This window comes from Vollenhovia emeryi, unplaced genomic scaffold (assembly GCF_000949405.1).
Source record: "Vollenhovia emeryi isolate VEMERY1.0 unplaced genomic scaffold, V.emery_V1.0 DF939157.1, whole genome shotgun sequence".
Lineage (NCBI taxonomy): Eukaryota > Metazoa > Arthropoda > Insecta > Hymenoptera > Formicidae > Vollenhovia > Vollenhovia emeryi.
The window spans coordinates 1,637,034-1,659,046 of NW_011967209.1; the positions used below are offsets into that span (position 1 = coordinate 1,637,034).

Sequence of the window (22,013 nt, forward strand, 5' to 3'; positions counted from 1 at the left end):
TGAAATATTATGTAAATAATTAAGCAAGTGTATATGAAAATCTCTTTGTATCAAAATGCAAATTACGAAAAATATAACGATATGTATGCTGAAACGAGTACACTTTAATATGTATAATTAAAAGTCTCTATATTTAGGTTTAATCTTTATTTTAGTATAGCGTTAGTTTTCTCTCGCACCTTTCTTTCTCCTCTTTTCTCACTAAAACGTAATTATCGCGATCGTTTTGTTGCGTGCATAAAAGATAAAAAGGGTATCAAACGTTAACGAATTCAGGCTGGAAATCCATTTGAGATTAATTCCATTAAATTTAATTCAATATATACTTTCCTAAATTGCGCAAGTTCATAATTTTCGAAATGAAATTAAGCCGTTTCTCCGTTTCCCGTCGAATCCCTCATTTTTCTCGAGCGACTAGACGGTGTCATCTCGTTGTGTATAATATGAAAAGTCATGTGCGAAGCGACGCATTCCAAGACGGATGGAATTCCAAATGGGAGAATTGTCCGTGACGCTCAGAGCGACTATTTGAAGGGCCGATTAGTCGCAATGAACGTGGGCCATGACAGGGCGCGCGTGGTCGGTCGTTGTATCTCTTCGGGAAAGACGAACGGAAGGTGAAAGGAGAAGTAAATGGAAAAGAGGAAGACGGAGAAGCTAGGCCCGATTATTGTTAATAATGATCGCGTCCGGGATATACGGCGACTCGGTTGGCGCAAACGAGAGCGCCGCAGGGTGACGATGACGACGATGATGTAATCGTTGCAAAGGCGTTTGTCCGTGTCGAAACGCGAGGAGCTCGTCGTGAGCGACGCGCATGAGCTTAAAAAAAAAAGAACAAATGAATCAATCCGGAGCTATTTGTCTCAGCCGCGATTTTCCGTGCGACTTGGAAATAAATTTTAAATAACAACGGCCGTATCACACCGGTGTCCATTCTCTCGTGTATCATTAGAGAGACACGTGTCGACCCCACGTTACCCGCTCGGGGTGTAAAATGCACCCCAGCCTGAGAAATTATCCACTAAATTCACGGAGCACGACTTTTTATCGATCGTACGATGCACAAATTGCTTCACGATTAAGAGGATCTCACATTGACCTTTAGCGGAACGTTATATATTTTTTAAAGAGACTCGCAGAGCGACAAAGCGAGCGGAGATTCTACTTAATATTTTTCGAAAGTAACAAATTAGCAACAAATTCTTATATTACAATTGCGTTGCTATATTGTTCCTAATTTAACCTTCCCTCAACGAAACATTCCCAGCAAACACCAAAGTAACAATTACATAACATCAATGCAAATGTAATATAACAGGCGTGCGTACCTTGTATACTTTTGTACAAGATTGCTCCGTTTAAAGAAATCATTACGATCGCATTAATAATGCGTAAAAATGAACTTTGTATTTTTTTTTATAAATAAAATGATGCCTCTTTTTAGATTTAACTTAATGTCATCCGATTAAAACAAACTAACCACCCCCGCCGATTCCAGCTGGAAGACTAATTCACAATCTCGATCTCGGGACAAAATCACTTTATTTTCGGAATTAATCAATGATATCTCACAAACTAACGATCCGAGACAAGCGATTCTCATTTCGTAAAAAGCACTGGAATCTTAGCTTTCCAAGGATCCCAAGAACATCTTACTACGATTTTTCTGTGCAAAGATATTGATGATAATATGGCGATTCGCGATCTCAACCTAGGACAGAAGCAGCATACGGCGCGTATATGCGTCGTTTCGCGCGGCCATGTTTTACTACCGAACACGTGCGCCTCTCGAGTTTTTATGCCAGTTTTTTGGGGATTATCGCGCCTGCAAATTGCATACAAAAAGACAGCTCGCGTTGACTCCTTTCGTGGTACTTAAAATCTTAAAAACACGTGTTTTCACACCAGTGATTTGGGATTAAGGAGGACTAGCGCACCTTCGACAACCAAAAACTCGGCCTTCTTTACGGTGCGCGCACGCCGGATTTTTAAAACTCTATAACGGCGAGAAATCGACGTAGCGGCACGAGCAAAAAACCACTGTTCTTTATTTCGCATCCCGCAGATGTCTACGTTGAGTATGTATGCTCTTATCACGAAACTTATACTGCCACCCAAATTTTGACAAATAAAAGAAGTCAAGTTATTTTATCACATCACCTTACATACTCCATCGGAGTGGTTAATATTGACCACTCGTCGTATCCAGTTTTGCTTCGTTGGGCCAGTTTGGACATACCTTTTGTTGCTCCTGCGCCAGATGCCTTTTCTAGGTCTCCTCCACTTGCAGATTGTCCTCCGGCACACTCGCGAAAACACAAAGATCGTTCGCGCGATTTATACACACTCCCGTTTTCGAAGCCCACGTGAAAGTATGTATTTTGTTCCGTCAAGTTCGCCTCCACTTCGAGTCGACTAGTATTATACCCGAAAAACTGCCGAATCTCGGAAGTGTGGCCGTCGACAGGAATGGACGTTTAACGAATACTTGTTTCAAACGGGCTTCGAAAAGTCTTTACTTCGATTATTTAAACGGCACTCCCGAACGCGACGAAAATGGAAACTTTATGTTATACGCGCACTTTTGTATGTATAAATGTTGGAGAGTTTATTTCTTGGCGAGCGATCGGTATCTTATAATTTTTCGTTATCATTTTACCCGACGTGAGAGAGATTCATCCGAGTTCGATTGTTACAAAAGGTATTATCGCTCGCGGATGTATCGAAACTAATAATTTATATGCATATGCAAGTCCCTTATCGCGCGATATTCACCTCGACAAATCACCGTAGAAATCAACGATATGATTACGGATCGCGACAACTACTTAAATGCGATTGACAAATATTAATATCTCTCGTACGAGACGATCGCGTTGCGCAGAAGTTGATCGAGATTCTCGTAGAAAATAACGCGCCACGTGGGGCGACGCGACGACACGCGGAATAAGCGCCTCGCTCGACTGACTCGCGCCGAATGTTCGACACGATAGACTGTTTTCAACCGAAGTGTTCACGGCGCTACGTCATTGGAACCGGTGCGCGGGACCGAATTGTTTACGTTGCCACGTCATTTCTTGGAATCCGACGCTCGGTCTACGGCGCTCGGAAAAACAAAGTCACGCCGTACGCAGAATTGTTTACGCGGCGACAGTTGAACGAGCTAGTGGCCCGCGCCGCTCCGCATTTAGTATTACTTTTTGCGCGTTCGCGACAAGTACGGGAAGAAACCGCCATCGTTCTCCGCGAATAATTAGCGAACGATATCGTCGCGTGATCGCTGAATCCTCGCGATTTGCCATCGATGCCTCGGTTACCGAGAGTGAAATTACGTTTTCATTGCGACGATTGCTTCTTCGAAACGATGCATCGTATTTGGACACATCTCGTATCATCGCATTGAGTCTCTCGTCGCTTCGAGTATAATTTGTTGGCTGTCTCTAACAAGTTGAAAACGCGAAATAATACACGAAACACTGAATCGAGTGCTTTAACTAAAATTTATCGGTGATTTATTAATACTAGTAGTTTATGTAGTTTTTACGGAATGGATAAATGAAAATACATGCGCGACATTGAATTTTTAATTATTTTCGGACGATTGTGTCTCGATAAATTGTTAACTCAGTTGCGTTTATTATACGATGTCGATGTTAAAATCTATAAACTTCAAGTTTTTCGTTTATTAACGGAAATGTATGATCTCGAAATTTTCCTTTTATTAACGGAATTATACAAATGCTGGTCAGAATACAGAACTTTGAGTCGAATTCCATCGCGATACGTTTAATTGAAGAATTAAATATCAATCTTATCCGTGGTTAATTTATATTGTACTATTTACTCATCGATAGTTCAAATTGATACATCGGCGATTTCTGTTCATAAAAATTCGTACCATCGGATAAATTCACAAGGAATACCGAGTGCAAATAGTAGCTTGGTGCAATCGTATACTTTTCGTGTTTCCTTTCCCGTCGCGTGTGATTAATACTGAGGTGTTGTGCAAAGTGCCACGAAGTCTCAATCATCCCACGAGGCTTGGTCAATCATGCCACGAAACGTAAGTACACATTTGATATGAGATTGATTACGAGAAATTAAATATTAATGATTCCTTTTTACATTTGGTTAGAAAATTCGGTAATACTGAAGGAGCTTGTTATATATTTGTGATCGTGTGACGTTTGATCTCTGTTTTTCGTACATACATTGTCTAATATTGCATCAATGTTAGACCAATATTGTTATTACATTGTTAAATATTGGCCAGCGCACTTTCAATATAAATCTAATATTACGTAATTATTATCGTGCAATATTTACATTTATTGCAATGCATTGGCCAATATTGTCTAACAGAAAGCCAATATTGGCCAATGCATTTCTAATATAACTAACATTGGACCAATATTCAGTCAAGTTTTACCCCAATGCACTGTGCTACTATTATATAAACGCAAAATACACCCCCGACGTAATTACGTTAAAAAAAAACTATAATGTAGGATTAACGAGACTGGCACGTGCCTCCAAGTACTTTCATGCGTAAATAGCAAAGTTCACGTGCGTAACTTTCTCGTGACAGACACGCGATACGCGTTGTTGCAGGTATACAGACAACGAGTTGCGTATCCGCGTATGAACTATGAAACTGCAATTTACGTCTCACGGACGCGACCGGGGGAGAAACAACGACGGACGGATGAACGCTGGCGCGCGCGCTCTTGACATTTCATTGATTTCAGCTCGATAAAATAAATGCCGCGCCGATAAAAACGCCCCTGGTATACACCTGTAAAGGTTAATTTATCTGCAACGCGTTACATAAGACGGATCAACGACTTGCCGGATATTCGACGGGCATTGACGAGCGAGATTCGCGCCGCGATTGTACGTTAATCGGCGTATTTATTAATAAATGGGAAACGATCGATTTCGCTGGCCCTAGTAGCACAGTGCATTGGCTAAACATTGGCCCAATTCAACCACATATTGGGCCAATGTTTAAACAATGTTTGGTCAATGCACTGTGCTACTGGGGGGGATGCGACGTTGGTGTTTTTTCAGGAGTCTGCACTTTTAAGTGAGAAAATTATCGGGGCCGCACACAGTTGGAAAATTTGTCTTTTCTTGTTAAAGAACATGCCAGTTAAAATTTTTGTGTTAAATGTTTAACACATTCATGTGTTAATTTAACATATTGCTCTTGTGTTAATTGACCTCAAATGTAAAATTATTAAAATGCTTGAAAAGAAATGTTAAAACAACACAAGGTATACTTATTTTTAATCTTTCACAATACATATGTTCTAAGTATATGATTAGTAATAAAATTTATCTGTTAAAATTTACAGAAAAAGTGTTAATTTTATTCTATATAACATAAGTGAGAGTGATTTCGAGCCATCATTTGACTCATTACATCTGTAAAATGTAAAAATTACATTTTTTAAATTCATCTTGTCATTAAAATATGTTAATTTTACACAAAATTTATTTTAAATTATTTTGAGATTTGCATTTATTTTGTGTTAAAATATTAACAGGGTTTTAATGTGATCATGGAACATATATCCATATTATATTAAATTAACGCAAAAATTTGTGTGAACCGTTTGGGACATGTGATATCTGTTAAGTTTAATACAAATAAATTAGTAAGGCTCGTATGTGTTAAACACAAATTTCAAAGAATTTAAAGGACTCAGAGCCGTGACAGGATGGTAGTGTCTAAATATTCTATTCTAAATTTATTGGTCGAATTGGTTGAGACGCCCGCCTAGCGAGAGGGAGGTCCAGGTTCAAACCCTGGCCGAGGTGATATTTTTTCGCAATAAATTTAGAATAGAATATTTAGACACTACCATCCTGTCACGGCTCTGAGTCCTTTAAATTCTTTGAAATTTAATACAAATTTTTCAACTGGATCCAACGTTATTACACCTTAATGTATCATAAAATAGGATCGACATAGCGCCAATTTATCATATTTATTATAGAGAAAGAAATATTTTAATTTTAAATGAAAAATTCTAAAATCTAGAATAAAATGATAGTCTTTTGTCGAATATCGTGATGCCAACTTCGTGTAAGATGGAGGAAAAATTTATTCTAAACGCATTACATTTATATAAGTTACTCTTGTCTCAATGTAGTAAGTCAATCTTGTTTAATTCGATAGAGGAGAATAAGAATTACTAATTTTATTTTGATATTGCCTTATTTTTATACTAAATGAGGTTGTGAGAAATATAAATGCGTCAAGAATATTGCTTGTCTCGGTAACAGAAATCCTTTCCGAGGGTGCGTTCTTCTGTCGTTTGAATTTTTGCGAAAATTGTTATCGGAAGGTTACGCGGTGAAAAGATGTATACGCTAGATCGTGGATGCCTCAACTTATGAATTTGCATATGTCGAAGTATATTTAGGGCATATTTGAATATTCATGTATAGCCGTTGGTAAATTATTGTATAATAACTCGTTGCAATGTGTCATAAAACGTACTGTTATATGTCGCATATGCTGTTACTGTTATTATATTTTACTACGCGGAGAGAAATTTCTCTTAAAGCTTACTCTGAAAATCATGTATCGCGAGACAACATGGCATTCTGAAGAACTTTATGAGAGTATTTTGAAATTTTACCATGCAGTTTACCAGTAAAATGTGTACTTAGTATAATTACTAGTAAAATGTACGGTAAAATTTCACAAAAACTCATAATATTCTTCGAAATGCCGCACTGTCCAACGACTGCACGCTTTTCAGGATAAATTTGAAGAGAAAATTCTCTCCGTGTATTATGTTACTGCAATATTATTAGGGAATTAATAAGTAAATTACTACGAAATAACTAGTAGTTGGGAATATTCAGATGCGAGGCACGCGGCCCAACTATGCCGCGGTACGCGCGCAAATTCACGCGTGAGGGTCGCTTTTTACGATGTCGCGCGCACGTCGGAATGCCATCGCGGTATTATCGCGGTCTCACGAAGCCACGGCGACCCCGCCGGCATTCCTCGAGCCGTGCCTCCGGCGTGTCACGAAGGCCGATATTCGAGCATCGCGCGCGGGGGCGTTTCCCCTGAAATTTCCGGCTTATCGCCGAGCCCGAAATGTCGGGGGCACCGGAAGACCCCGGGGTCAAGCCGCGAGGGCGAACGCGAATTTCTGACCGACTCACCGGCGGTCGCGTCACGCCACGGTTTACGCGCGGGGAGCCTCTCGGGCCAGTTCCGTGAACGCGCGCGATAAAGGTCCCGTTTAACAAGGCGAAGGGTTAAGGGGGGGGGGGGGGAAAGGGTTAAAGCGCGTCCGTGACCCAGCGATATCTCGGGGGCCTCGAAACGCGGCGCGTCACGGAGCAGGTGGGTTACGGCGCGACGGGCGTAAGTAATAGCCAAGACACGTAGCGCCGTCAGTTAATAAAAGCCGGGGGCAATAAAAGCTCTCCTCGCCCTCGCCCGCGTGCCCTTCGCCGCGCGATCGAAACACCCGGCGCGTCGGAATATACACGGGAAGGGGATATTTTACCGCCTCGTGCCGCTGTATATGCGCGCCGTTTTCGATACTAATTCCCGCTAAAAGCTTTACGGCCGCGCTCGTGACTTTGACACGCTCGCCATTATTATTTTGCGTAAGGCGGAAATTTACGGGGGATATTCCGCGCGCCGTCGCGCTTTACGATTATTAGCGCGTTCCCGGAAACATTCGCATTGGGGATCCTCGCGGGATCCTTGCATTCGCATTCCCTCGGTGAACGCGATTCGCTCCCCTCGTCGCCGATCGCGTACTCGCGATCTATAAGAATATCCGGTCGCATCCGCGTCGCCGCCGATTCTCTTCGAAGCGAGCGACGCCGTTCGACACCGCGCGATTCCCGGATCGGTGCGGAATAATAAAGCCGCGAATCGTATCAGTTCTAACGCTGTTACGACGAGAGCGAGCTCTAAGAATAGAACGAAGGAATCCAATTGAAGAACTGAATCGTTTGAATTATCGAACGCGCAAGTTGTCGGTGGACAGCGAACGTCGCGATTCTCCATCTTGTTTCATCTCCACGATGATTCTCGTATTCTTTTTGCGTAATTTTTATTTCAAAGTTCAAATCAATCCAACACTTGACGTCACATTTACGTACACATGCCACCTGCGTACAATCTCTTTGAAATTATCTACATCTTGCCTGATTTATGTAGATATTACGCACGATTGGCGTGAAAACAGTCGAGACGCTCGTTTTTTTAACGAGCAACTCCGACGCATTCGATGTCTAATAGCAAATTCAGTTGCTTCCACTAGTGCGCACTGAGTGCATACTAAGGCTTGCTCACAATTAATTTTTATATTGAAGGTCGTCTTAAATACACACCCACAGAAAAATTACTGGATCCAATGCTATTACACTTCAATGTATGACAAAACAGGACCGATGCAGCGCCAATCGTATTTATTATAGAGAAAGGGATATTTTAATCTTAAATGAAAAATTCTAAAATCTAGAATAAAATGATAGTCTTTTGTCGAATATCGCGGTACCAACTTGTTGTTGATGGAGGGAAAATTTATTCTAAACGCAAGAATGTATAAAGTTACTCTTGTCTCATTATAGTAAGTTAATCTTTTTTAATTCGATAGAGAAGAATAAGAATTATCGATCTTCTTCTGATATTGTCTTAATTTTATACTAAATGAGGTTGTGAGAAATGTAATACGTCGAGAATATTTTTGTCTCGGTAACAGAAGTCTCTGAGGGTGCATGTTCAAATATGAAAAACATAACGCACGGATTTAATTAAAAAGGCTGGAAAGTCTTTCAAGAGGTATTCAAGACAATCTTTACATATCAGAATCGACTGTAAACAAGCGTTAGCGCGCACTCAACGTCAGTGCGCACTAGTGCAGGCAATCGAATTCGCTATAAAAAGGGAAACTGGTTTCCCAGAAGTTTTCAGATACCGCGTTCTCTCATTGGCCGGCGTTCGGCGGAAAAGGTTGCTTTCCAGCTGTCGTAAAATCTTGAATCTGATTGGCGTATGCCTTTAATTGTGGCAGAAGCTAAGAGCGTACTCCAATCGAATCTACGAATTTTATAACTGTTGCAATGTAGCCTTTTCCGCTGAACGGCAGCCATTGAATATCGAGAGTGCCGAGAGTTTCGAGAGTCACGCGAGCGAATCTCGCCGCGACTATCTTCAGGCGACGATCACGCGTCAATCACTCTCGGTATTCATAGTCAGGTGTTATATTTACCACCCGTCCTAAGTTTAATATGCTGTATATAACATTTTATTGGCCGAGGTGAATCCAAAGATAGTCTCAAGACGATCTTGGCAGATCAGACTGTGAATACCCAGTGAGAAATGATTCGTCGAAACGACGTCGAATCGACATCGACACCGTCGAATTGACGTAGATTCGACATCATTTCGACGTCGATCGACAAATCATTTCTCACTGGGATATCGTTCTCAGAGTTACATTTGTACGATAATTGTTTTAAGCACGTTGATTGGCTGCAGGACAAAAAGTTTCTAGATACCCGAGGATTATTTCTATCCTGCGTCTTGATTGGCTGCGGGATAGAAAAGTTCGCGAGTCTCTAGAAACTTTCTGCTCCGCGGCCAATCAGCGCGCTTGAAACATGCGTCGCGCGACAAATGCAATACCAGTCTCGAACGACGCGCGGAGAGAACAGGATCGACGTACACGTAAGTCGTTCTCGATCCCGGGTATCCCGGATACCCGGGGCGATCTATCCGCGTCTCCGGGTCCGCGCGGCAGACACCCTGAAAAGCGATCGGGTGAGGAAAAGTTTCCGTTTATCGCGAAATCCCCGAGTCGGTTCGCGCGGCCGATTTCCCTCCCGATAAATCAAGAGAGACGTTCCCGGGCCACCCGCCGGGACGGCCGCTTTCGCGGGTGAAGAAGGGGAGGCGTCAGTTCTCGCGGGAAGATGCACTTTGCGCGACGGACGCCGTAAGGACCCCGGCGGGGCGGCCGAGATCGGCGCGCACTTTTCCGGCGCGAAGGTGAGGAGTAGGAGAGGAGGAGCAGCTGTTTCCAGGCTGAACGGAGCAGCGGCGGCGGCGGACGGGCGGACCAGCGGCGAACTTCAGTCTGGTTGCGACCGTCGCGCGGTGAGGTTGTATCGTCCGCTGCCGAGTCGATTCGTGGCCGCCACGTGCATCCGCGCGCCTCATCCCGGTTCCTTCTCTTGGCCGATCGGCGCGTCTGAATTTCCGGCGCGGCCGCCGGATCGAGTTCCGCGTGTCGAGGGCGAGAGGAGAGCCCGGCGCCGAGTACGAGCTCGCCGTCGGGGGGACAGCAGCGTTGCCGATGAAAGTCCGAGATCGCTGGCTGGATCTTCTCTGCGTATAAGTAAGTCTTCCTCTTTTTCCTTTTTTCTTTCTTTCGTTTCCTTTTCTTTTTGTTACTCACGTTTTCGCCTCGCGGTTCAACCGAGCCCAGCCCGGTTCCCGGCGCGCAGCGATTGTTACACGAAATTCTCTGTGTGTTTATCATTGACGAGGGTAACGTTGCAAGGACCGCCGGCGTTCGGACATTGATATACGTCACTCGGGTAGACGCGGCGTTTTAAATCCGCCGCAATTTCGCGAGCATCTCCACCGCCAGCCAAATCCGAGTTGACTTTTCTTTGTTATTCAATCACGAGCGCCGTAGACTTGCAGCGAATTCGGTTGGTTGCACTAGTGCGCACTGAGTGCACCCTGTTTCCAGTCAATTCTTTTGTGTAAAGATCGTCTTAAATGCCCCTTGCAACATTTCTTATCCAGAAATATGGTCTGTACAACGTTTACGCGCATCATTTTTTGACTAAATACTCTTTGAACATGTATTTAAGGCAGTGTTAAATATAAGAGCTGACTACAAACAAGCCTTAGTGTGCACTCAGTGCTCACTAGTGCAAGTAACCGAATTCCGCTATTCGGAGTTATCGAAGTGTTCTAGTGTTCTGTGATATCTCTTATTTATTACACTATTTTGTCAATTTTACGTATAAACTTGTGTATCACCGTGAACTTGTTCCAATCTTCTCGTTTAATAATTACACGCAGTTGAAAAATTTGTGTTAAATTTAACAGATATCACAGCTATGATACGTGAATATTCAAATATGCCCTAAATATGCTTCGACGTATGCAAATTCATAAGTTGAGGCATCCACGATCTAGCGTATACATCTTTTCCACGCGTAACCTTCCGATAACAATTTTCGCAAAAATTCAAACAACAGAAGAACGCACCCTCGGAAAGGATTTCTGTTACCGAGAAACAATATTCTTGACGCATTTATCTCACAACCTCATTTAGTATAAAAATAAGACAATATCAAAATAAAATCAGCAATTCTTTATATTCTCCTGTATCGAATAAAATAAGATTGACTTACTACATTGAGATAAGAGTAACTTAACATATAAATGTAATGCGTTTACAAGTTGGCACCACGATATTCGACAAAAGGCTACCATTTTATTCTAGATTTTAGAATTTTTCATTTAAAATTAAAATATTTCTTTCTCTATAATATGATAAATTGACGCTATGTCGATCATATTTTATGATACATTGAGGTGTAATAACGTTGGATCCGGACATTTTTTTTATGAGCGCACAGTTGAAAAATTTGTATTAAACTTAACAGATATCACATGTCCCAAACGGTTCACACAAATTTGTGTGTTAATTTAACATAATACGAATATGTTAAATGATGACACTAATACTCTGTTAATATTTTAACACAAAATAAATGCAAATCTCAAAATAATTTGAAATAAATTTTGTGTAAAATTAACATATTTTTAATGACATCGTGTTATTGTTGCACAGTTGGAAAATTTGTGCTTTCTTGTTAAAAAAATGGCGGTTAAAATTTTTGTGTTAAATGTTTAACACGTTTATGTGTTAATTTAACATATTGCTCTTGTGTTAATTGACCTCAAATGTAAAATTATTAAAATAACTGAAAAAAACTGTTGAAACAACACAATGTGTACTTATTTTTAAACTGATACAATACATATGTTCGATATTATTAGTAACGAAATTTATCTGTTAAAATTTACAGAATAAAATATTGTAAAGTGTAAAAATTACATTTTTTAAATTCATTTTGTCATTAAAAATATGTTAATTTTACACAAAATTTATTTCAAATTATTTTGAGATTTGTATTTATTTTGTGTTAAAATATTAACGGATTATTAGTGTGATTACTTAACATATCCATAGTACGTTAAATTAACACAAAAATTAGTGTGAACCGTTTGGGACATGTGATATCTGTTAAATTTAACACAAATTTTTCAACTGTGTATCGGTCACTTGTTAGAATTTCCTTTATTTCGATGCGTTACCCCTGCAACTATCAACCGTTTCTAAAGGCCTGCGTCCGCGATGCTGGAATTTGGTCCAAGTTCCAGTTCCGAGAAATGTGAAGCCAATCAACTTGCAGCTTTTATAGAACTAGCTACACATTTCTCGAAACTAGAGGCTCGATCGTGAATCTTTTCCTTTAGCGTGAACTCGTAAAAAGTGAAAAATTTCAGTGAAGAATTCAATATTCGTTAATATAAATAATAAATAAAGAAAGATTCATGATCGAGCCCCAGAACTTGGACCAAGTTCTAGCATCGTGAACACTGATCTTAACATAAGGCGACTCGTGGGCTCGCGTTGCCACGATCGCGCCACACGATATGAAGGGAGAGGTTAATAGCATTGTTAGCACTAGACCAGCATTATTTCGATATGTATCAAGCGTGCCCCACCGGGGATGCCGTTGCACCACCAAATACCACATTTTTCCATTCTTTCCACAAACGGAAAATTTTCGTACACCCAGCGAAGTCACGGGCTGTTTGTGAGCAGCAATGAGACAATTTGATTGGCGTCGTCTCTTCTTATTTTACTTCTTTTATTTAAAGTTTTTCGTTAAAAATTTAAATTTATTAAAATTAAATTTCATTCATTTTTTGTCGAAAGACCGCTATTCCTATGGCACCAGCAAATAAAAAAGCCTGCGCACGCCTATGGCATATACAAAATTAAAATAATCGAGGAAAAATAGATCGACAGAAGTAATCATTCTTTTTGTGTCGGCAAAAGTTAACACGAATTCCCCGACGAAAGCACCTTAATCATTTCTACAATTTAAAACAAGAAATGTAAAATCCGTCGGACTCGAGTTGTTCCGGTGTTAAACAGCTGCTCATTAACGTGACTTCGGCTAATCTTTTTTTTCCCCCCTTTGATATTTCACAGCTAGGGCGGATGTTTCTTCTGCTCCACTAACTTGTGCGGTCGAATCGCAGGAACTGTCGAGACTTGGATCCTACCTAAATTCTTTCACGCGCACAATTGTCTCCCTTTACTCTCGTCCTGGAATGAATCGCCCGGGGCGGATTCGTAGTATTCGTTTGTAAATACCATCGTAGCGGTCACAAAAAAGCGGCGCCGACACATGTCAATAGGCACAAATAGACGTTACCGCCGAGGAGCGCCGTACGAGGGTCATGTTCCCCGGAAACCTTCGGACACTTTTCAAAAGCGTCTTTTCACCGAAGGGGAACTTGGACTAGCCACGTGCGAAGTTGCAACGCAATCGCGGAAATCTTAAGGGGTTGCTGGAATAATTCTGCACTTTTTGTACCTTTTGCTCCTAAAACTGTCAATTCGTGAAAACATTTGTGTAATATATACATTATGTGGCTTTTGTGTGCAGACAGACAGTGTTCCGCTATTCGGACTAGCAATAAGTTAGGGAACAGCATAGTATCGTTGAAATGAAGTTTAGAAGCTTTTGTTGGGCTTCTAAACTTAATTTCAATGATACCACGCTGTTCTCTGATTTAGGCCCGGTTTCACCAAACGTCGCCTAACTTCAATCTTAGTTTAATTCATACACTGAAAAAAATTTCTGGTTGAATATGGACGAATCAGATAATTCCTTTAGGATTTACCAGAATTCCTTTAGGATTTACCAGAATTCCTGTAATCCTACAGAAATTCTGGTAAATCCTAAAGGAATTATCTGATTCGTCCATATTCAACCAGAAATTTTTTTCAGTGTACTTGTCTCTTTCTAAAGTAACAGTTGAAAAGGGACAAAGAACAAATTAAGCTAAATTTAAAGTTAGACAACGTGGCTGAAAACCGGACCTTAGTCCGAACACTGTCGGTCTGTACACAAAAGCCACATAATTTATATTATATATTACATGAATTGACAGTTCTAGAGGCGAAAAGTACAAAAGATGCAGAATCACTCCAGCATTCCCATTTTTCTTTTATTTTCTTGGACGCCGAACGGAAGACCTCGATCACTTTAATTTCGGTTTTCACCATAGAATATCTATAAATACCGTATAAACGTGCGTAGACTTTTTTATTTGGCGATGCCATGGTGCCGTGGGGACAACGATTTCAAGTTTCGGCAAACTTAAATAAATGAAATGAAATAAGAAAAGGCGACACCAGTCAAATTGTCTCACGGAGTCGCACGAGCGAGCGAAAAGATTTACGCCGCTTTGAGACGAAACGCTTTCGCCCCTCCAATCGATACGTGTTCAATCGAGTCGATTTGTTCCTTTTGTCATATCGTGATCGTATCGTGATTCCCCAGGAATTTAAGACTACGTTGAACTTGCCGCGAAAAAGTTCTACGGCTATCTTTTTATCTTTTGGTCGGAGATGTTTAAACAGTCCCGTTGTTGCCTCTCGAAGTTTGTGTAAGCGCGGCCTGCATGCGTGAAACTCGTCGGGAGCGAACGCACAATGGTGTAATTGTAGTAATACGATTTTTGCGTACAATAGCGTAATTGAAAGTACGTACATGGTTTGAAGCACCCGATGATTGCTCGGTAATGAAACGCGTGGATGAACGAAGTAAGAATGCAAAGCTTTCCGGTATCGGTAAAAAAATGCCAAATATAAGTCTACATTTTTTAAGCCGCTACCCGAGTCGAAATTTTGGCCCTATGTTGAACCTTCAATTCTATTATACATATAGTAGGACCTAAGATATAGTAAAAGAGGTCGAACTGCAAGTACAAAATTTACTCCTACTTTAAAACTGATAGTGTTGGAAATTTCTACTTTTGCCAATTTAGCATTAAAGCGGGTCCTCTTAAGTAGGAACTAAAGTAAATTTTCAGAATTAAAGATTCAAGGAAGGAGTAAAAAATATAATGTCATCAAAGTAGGCTATTACTGGTCTATGTAGGTGTGTGGATCAGCTAAGTAGGTTTAAATTATCCTTGAAAGTGTCAAAATAGTACCAAAATTTCGACTCGGGTAGATATTCGCGCGCGCGTGATATATTCGCGAACTTAATTGCTTATTGACGATCTCTCCGTCACTTTAGCCGCGTAATTATTGTATAATTGATGTGTAATGAATCGAAATACGTTTCGCGTTATCCAGAGTGGCGTCGTGTTTTAAAGATTAAATATAACCCGTGAAATCCGGAGGGCGCGTCTAAATCTGTGCTGCCCTTTTACAATTTCGCGGCAATGTTCGCGGGGTGCTTCGGCATTAATAATTGCTCGCGCGGTATCGAACGTCGCGAAGTGGACGCTAATAAGACACAATTCGCGCGTGGAATCGATAAATTATTCGACCGAGAGAAACGGAGAACGAATAAAAAGTTACAACGATTATTTGTGCGAATGTGTACCGATCTATGTATCGCCGACACCCGCGTTTCGCACCTAAGACTTCGATGGCATGATTAACGACTCATTGTGCATTCATACAACAAGGTTATTTATCACAAACGGTTCTCTCTTCTTTTTTTTTTACTTTTTTCCCGGACACCCATATAAACCAACACGGAATTCACTGTTCGCGTTAGCATAGATTTCTCACAGCTTACAATGACTTCTATTTCACGCGTGAGTGGAAAGAGTGAAATTAGTAATCGCAAGACCTGAACACTTTATGGAATGTGATTCGCGGAGATCTCACGCGACTGATACATTCTCGCTGATGCATTCTCTCGGTGTGTGAACAATTCGCGCAATTACGTAGCCCGTAATACTTTCCTCCTAAGAGATTTTGGCTTCTCTGGGGGGGAAAAAAAAGTTAGCAACCCATTTCCGGGCCCACAGTTAGTAAACGAATTATTTGGATTGTTCGTAACACTCTAATCTTTTACGAATTGTACTCCGCGTAACTAAAAATCACAATTAGTTATTCTATCTATATCCGAGATTTTTAAGTAATACTAATCAATTCTCTCAATTAGTTCTGTCGGTATTCAGTAACGCAAAGATAATTTTCACTTAAAAGGCACTAACCGAAATGTAAAGTTGCTTAACTATAAAAAAAAGAACGGTCAAAAATTTTTCCAGAGTAGAATTACGAACAATCCAAATAATTCGATTACTAATTGTGGGCCCCGAAATGGGTTGCTAACTGTCTCTTTTTTTCCCCAGAGTTGGAAAAGACACGACCCCGATTTTTTTTCGCCGAACGGACGCGAATTGAAATTGAAATATTACGTCTCTCTCCGAAACGGAAACGTAAAAGCTTCGCCGCTGAGCTGATATCGATGGGGGAGATGCGCTTTTCCACATGTCTCGGATTCGGACTCGGCGAGAGCTTCTTTCGACAACGGGAACGAGCTCGCGAATCTCTCGCGGCTTGTTTCGCTCGCTCGCGCGCGTGTCCGAGAAATAACCCTTCGCTCTTCTATTTCCGGCCGCGACGCGAGGAAGCCGGGGTGGAAAATTATTTCGCGTATCATTTGAAAGGACCAAAAATAGATCCGTGACGGAAGGCACGCGAGCACAAAGGACTGTATAAATCACCGCGCGAGCGCTTTTCCCATCCGCTATTCATCGCGGGACCTGTCTCGAGGATCCGCGGATGTATCGGGCGAATAAACGCAGCCAGCCGCTGTCTGTGCGCGGTTTTCCGGCCAACTATTTTGAGGAAACCGCGATGGTTTTCGGGCCATTGTTACGGTCGCAACGCACTAGAACTCGTATTAATGAGCACGCGAGAGAGAGAGAGAGAGAGAGAGAGAGAGAGAGAGAGAGAGAGAAACGGAAAAAGAACTACGGTATGTTTGCTGGCAATCTATCGATTTGGGTTCAACGTATAGTTTCAGTCTCACAAGTATCGCAGGTTGGTCCTTCATTTCGGAAGAATATGCCTTAAAGATTTTTGTTTGGCGCTCGCGAATCTATTTTCATTGTGCAAATTTCTTTCCATTGTGCAAGAGATAGTAAAATTAATGATATTCTGTATGCGAAAGTTAATATAAGTAAAACAATTTTTACATAAAAATATACCTTTTATTGTGAAAGGAAACGTATAATGAGATATTACTCCAAAAGTATCATCGCGCATTAGTCTTAATTAAACGAAACTCTCCAGTACATTACGGACGTAAATAAGACAATAAAAACTGTTTTAGACTACTTTATCTTTCTTAATGGAAGGAAGAGCTAAGTAGAACAGGAAATAAAAATGTTCCTCTGTACAACAATGTGCAATGTTTTCTTACTTTATATCTTGTATTCTTTAATACGTTCTACAATATGTTATCGATATTACCGACGTGCTATTGTTCGCCCTGCATCTCGAGCTTTCTCGGGTTATAAGTAAACGATTTCTTGTGTATCCATTTATCAATTTCCAAATCTGATAGTAACATGTGGAAAAGCGCGCGATGCATTTGTCTCGATTTAGGCGAGAATGGAGGTTCGCGGTCAAAGCGCGAATCTCACTGCTTCCGAAATTGGTGTGATATGAAAGGCTACAGATTTATCATACGCCGCACCGGGCAGTGAATTTACATTCCATTTTCCATTGAATATCTCTGATATTAATCTCCAGCTGGACTGGAACTCATTGGTGCTACATCGACTCGATATTAATCGCGAGAGGAGGGGGTAGGGTAATCCGAATGTAGAATAAATTCGTAAAATCGGGGTCACACGCGCGACATTTTGCGGTCTAAGGTATCGCGCTTGATTCAACATTAATATTTGGCACGACTTCGATGCCGCGTGTCTCGATTGTGTGCAAATATAGGACGAGTCGTTTAGTTGTTGGCATCTTAAACGCGTCCTTGAACGTTTTCCATTAGATACTATTTTAGTTTTGATGTCCATAATTTAATTTGTCCATTGATTTATCGGGCACATCTCCAGAACAATTTAAATAATAATAATGGCTATATAAAAATCCACTTTGAATATTTGACATTTACCTATTTCACGCTTTGTTATAAATTTCATTACAAATATTATCTATCTCCGGTAGAATTATGATGAAATTGTTTATTATCGGATAAGACAAAAATATCTTGATGGATTTCATATAGTTTCCCGTCGCTTTCATGTACAGTTGTCTTTGTTACATATTTATGTTCGTAACGAAATTGAAAATGATGGCAAATTAGCAATCAATGGCAATTGTAAACAATTAAAATTTAATGAAACATCAAATTAAAAAATTTACGTAAATCTACATTTGATTTTTAAATTTCAATTAAAATATTTTATTTTTCTAAATTGCAATATTAAATAATGCTGATAAATATTTGTTGTCATTTATTAAGTTTCAGAAACAGAGTAAACCTAACTCTAATTAATGTGGGACGGGTATTTATTTTGTAGTAGACGTAACAGGAATACAAGTTCAAAGTTCGGAAAAATAGAGTAACGCGATTATAAAAATATCGCTAAGAATAAAATCTTTGGCAAGTACGAACTTCTAGAAGGTAAAAGTTATTCCACCTTTACTCGGCAAACTTGTCACGTATTAGTTTCGAAGGAAAGATGACCCGGAGAGTTTTCCAAGAGATTTACCCGACCGTGTACTAGTCGAAATAACTTTTTCGTGAAAGTATTCGGTCAGATAAAGACTCAATCGCATTTTTGAATGATTGGAATGCAAATAGGGATACAAAGTGGAGTCCCCACTTTTCCTAAAAGTACGAAGAAACCAATTATCAAATTTTATAACGAATGACTATCGCAATTCTTTCGTAGCAATGATACGCATATTTCTTTGTGCAACTCTAATATGTGCGACGTCACCGTGCGGCGATCGAAACTCGATAACTAATTCGATTTGATCATTACTTTCGACACCGCGTCTACTTATTATCCTGTTCACAGTTTTGGAAGCGCCGAACTTTGCCCAGCTTCTCCCAAATTGAAACAACCATAAATTGTATAACTGCAGCGTGACGAACGTCAGGCGAAGGTGATTGAACCGGAAATCGAATTTGGGCTCTTTACTTTTCACGCTGCTGTTCTGCATATAACGACCCAGTTATGCAAAACTTTTGTAACGACACTTTTGCCGCTTGTCTATTTGCGAGTTTGCATTTCAATCAGTCGAACGAAACATTTGTTTTTCCCTAGCGCACCTTTTTTTCACGCAAATGCTGCAAACGTCGCACGACGCAAAATTAGCAATTAATGACGTCTTTGCACATATCGAGCGCACAATCACAGCCGTTTATCTACACGATATGCGAAGTATCCCCTGTGTCTAAGGCTTCTTGAACTTTTTGCTGCAAATAAACGTGCATCTTATAAATAAAACGAGTACGAGTAACATAATCGTCAACGCGATCCCGTAATGTAAATAATTTCTTCTTCTCTTTCCTATGAAGAAAAACCGGATTTAAGTTACGTTCGGCAATTCCCATAGAAATTACCTTATTACATTATGTTAATAATGTGGTTAAATAGAGAATCTTTTTGTCCCCGATACGCGCAATAACACGGCGTTTGTAGCGCACGAGTTAACACGCGGAATATGCCCGTCGTATGAAAATATGCGAATATAACACACTTGTGTGCACGAGAGACAGATTTATATCGACGTACCGAGTAAAAGTATATCTATTTAGGACTCCATAGTCATATATTTCTTCTTGGAGCAAGGATCAGGCGGTACATTAGGCATAGAAACGTTAGATGTATCACGCATGACTCAGAATATTCGCGACATTCAAGTCTCTATGGTATTCTAAGGCCGAGAACACTTTACTCTCGTTACGACGCAATGCTGTCTATATTTAATGACACTTCTCTCTGCTGATGAATTAAACGACGAACTCGCTGTGACGTCGTTTCATCGTTTCGAGATCACATTTTTTTATGCCTTGCTCGACTGACGTCTTGTTTACTCGCGATATTTGTAAAGAGCGCCGTTTTCAGATCGACGCGTAAATCGTTAGATGAGATGCAAATGAAATTCTACGCGCGGGAGGCCAAATGTGAGTACGATGATATCATGGATTGTTCTTGGATTCATCAGCTTCATTACCAATTCGTACCAGTTAATTTTAGCGACGTTTCTCTCTCTTCCTCTCTCTCTCTCTCTCTTCCCCTTTTTCTCTTTAACCGGATTCGCATTACGTTCGTTAATTTTGTATTTCCATGTAGATTACATTATTAATATATAGTTAAATGATTAACGTGATGAAAGCTTCCTCGATATTTTGATTCGTGCTCCGCCGCAGTGTATGATGTATGCGTACAGTTAACGTACATAATGGCGCGTTATCGCAGCGTGCCTTGTTAATACAGATTTATTGCTGAAAGTCCGGGAGAAGGAAAGGATATCGCTACTTGTCGTGCCGGGCACGCGCGGCCTAAAGTAGCTTTTCTGCATACCTAATTGTTGTATGCACAAATGCTACGATTCGCTCGTGCATTGCTACCTGCAATCATATATCACCCGAGACTTTAAAACGCGGGTGAAGGAGAAAGAACTAGGCGCACAATTACAAAAGCGGATCGAAATATTCCTGGAGAGATAACAAAATTAATTAATCTGGAGTCTAATTCACACATTGGGAAAAATGTCCGATTAAATACAATCGGATAAATCCTACTACATAATAACAAACGGATATATCCGATGAAAAATATGATCGGATTTTCAATCAAATTTCATCGGTAACTGTATCTTATCGGATAAATATTATTGGATGTAATTTAATCGGAAAAATTAACCATCGGAACCAATTGGTTTATCCGATGGAAGTTTTTCTCAGTGCACAAATCCATAGGAATCACGCCGTCGCGTAAAAAACGAATTGAATTATTTTTTACTAAACGTATACCGATATTGCAAGTAATCGAACTACTGTCGAGCCTGCTGTTTTTTAAGACATTCGCGACATACATCGAGTTCGCTTCCGTACTTATTGAAGAAATGTGTTTCCAGTAGTTATCTATGTAATCAATGCGCAAACTATTTATTAACGCATTAGAGCTCAACGACGAGAGGAGCGGAAAATCCGAGTTCACTGTTACTTCCGCTCGAAGATAGCTTATATTTATTCTAGTTTATTGGTGGAATAAGCTTGGATTGCTAAGACTGTTCTACCTTCCAAAAACTCTGATAATGTATCAAATCTCACATAATTATTAATAGACATTCTGTCTGTTATAACCAATTGTGTGCATTTTCATATACGAGAAATGATTTGTGCCTAACTCCATCTAGGGAGTGAAACACGACGATCAGGGAAACACGACTGTTGAATACGACGAATGTGTTGTTTGACCGACAGCACCTCGGACAGCACTGTAAACATATAAATGTAGCGGAACGAAAAAGTGCCCATCCTTAGGTGCCAAGCTGCTGGTGTTGCCAAGTCCTACCTTCCAAAAATTTATTCCTAATAATTCCTTTTATATATATAAGCGTTATATCGAACGTCTGTCTCTTTTATAACCACTGTGTATTTTTGTACACGAGAAACTGTTTATGCCTGACTCCATCTAGGGAGTAAAAATGATACAATCAGAGAAACTATTGAACGCGACGAATGTATTGTTTGGCCGATGGAACTGTAAGCATATGAATATAGCCGAACGGAAAAGTATTCATCTGTAGGTGCCACACGAAGTTACGGGATCAAGAAAAAGTAAATCGGAGAAACAGAATTTAAATGACTGTCTAGTCAATGCTGCCGATAAAACGCATGCACAGTGATTG

The 22,013-nt window shown here is 40.4% G+C and overlaps 1 protein-coding gene across 5 annotated transcripts in view; it reads left to right on the forward strand.

Moving 5' to 3' along the window:
• Positions 1-9,607: 9,607 nt before the first annotated feature.
• LOC105564967 (extracellular sulfatase SULF-1 homolog) overlaps positions 9,608-22,013 on the forward strand; it is a 73,056-nt gene continuing 60,650 nt past the window's right edge. For all 5 annotated transcript variants that reach the window (XR_001009164.1, XR_001009165.1, XM_012017764.1 and 2 more), the window contains exon 1: positions 9,608-10,388. The gene's annotated coding sequence lies outside the window, so the exon portion shown is untranslated. The remainder of the gene's footprint in view (positions 10,389-22,013) is intronic.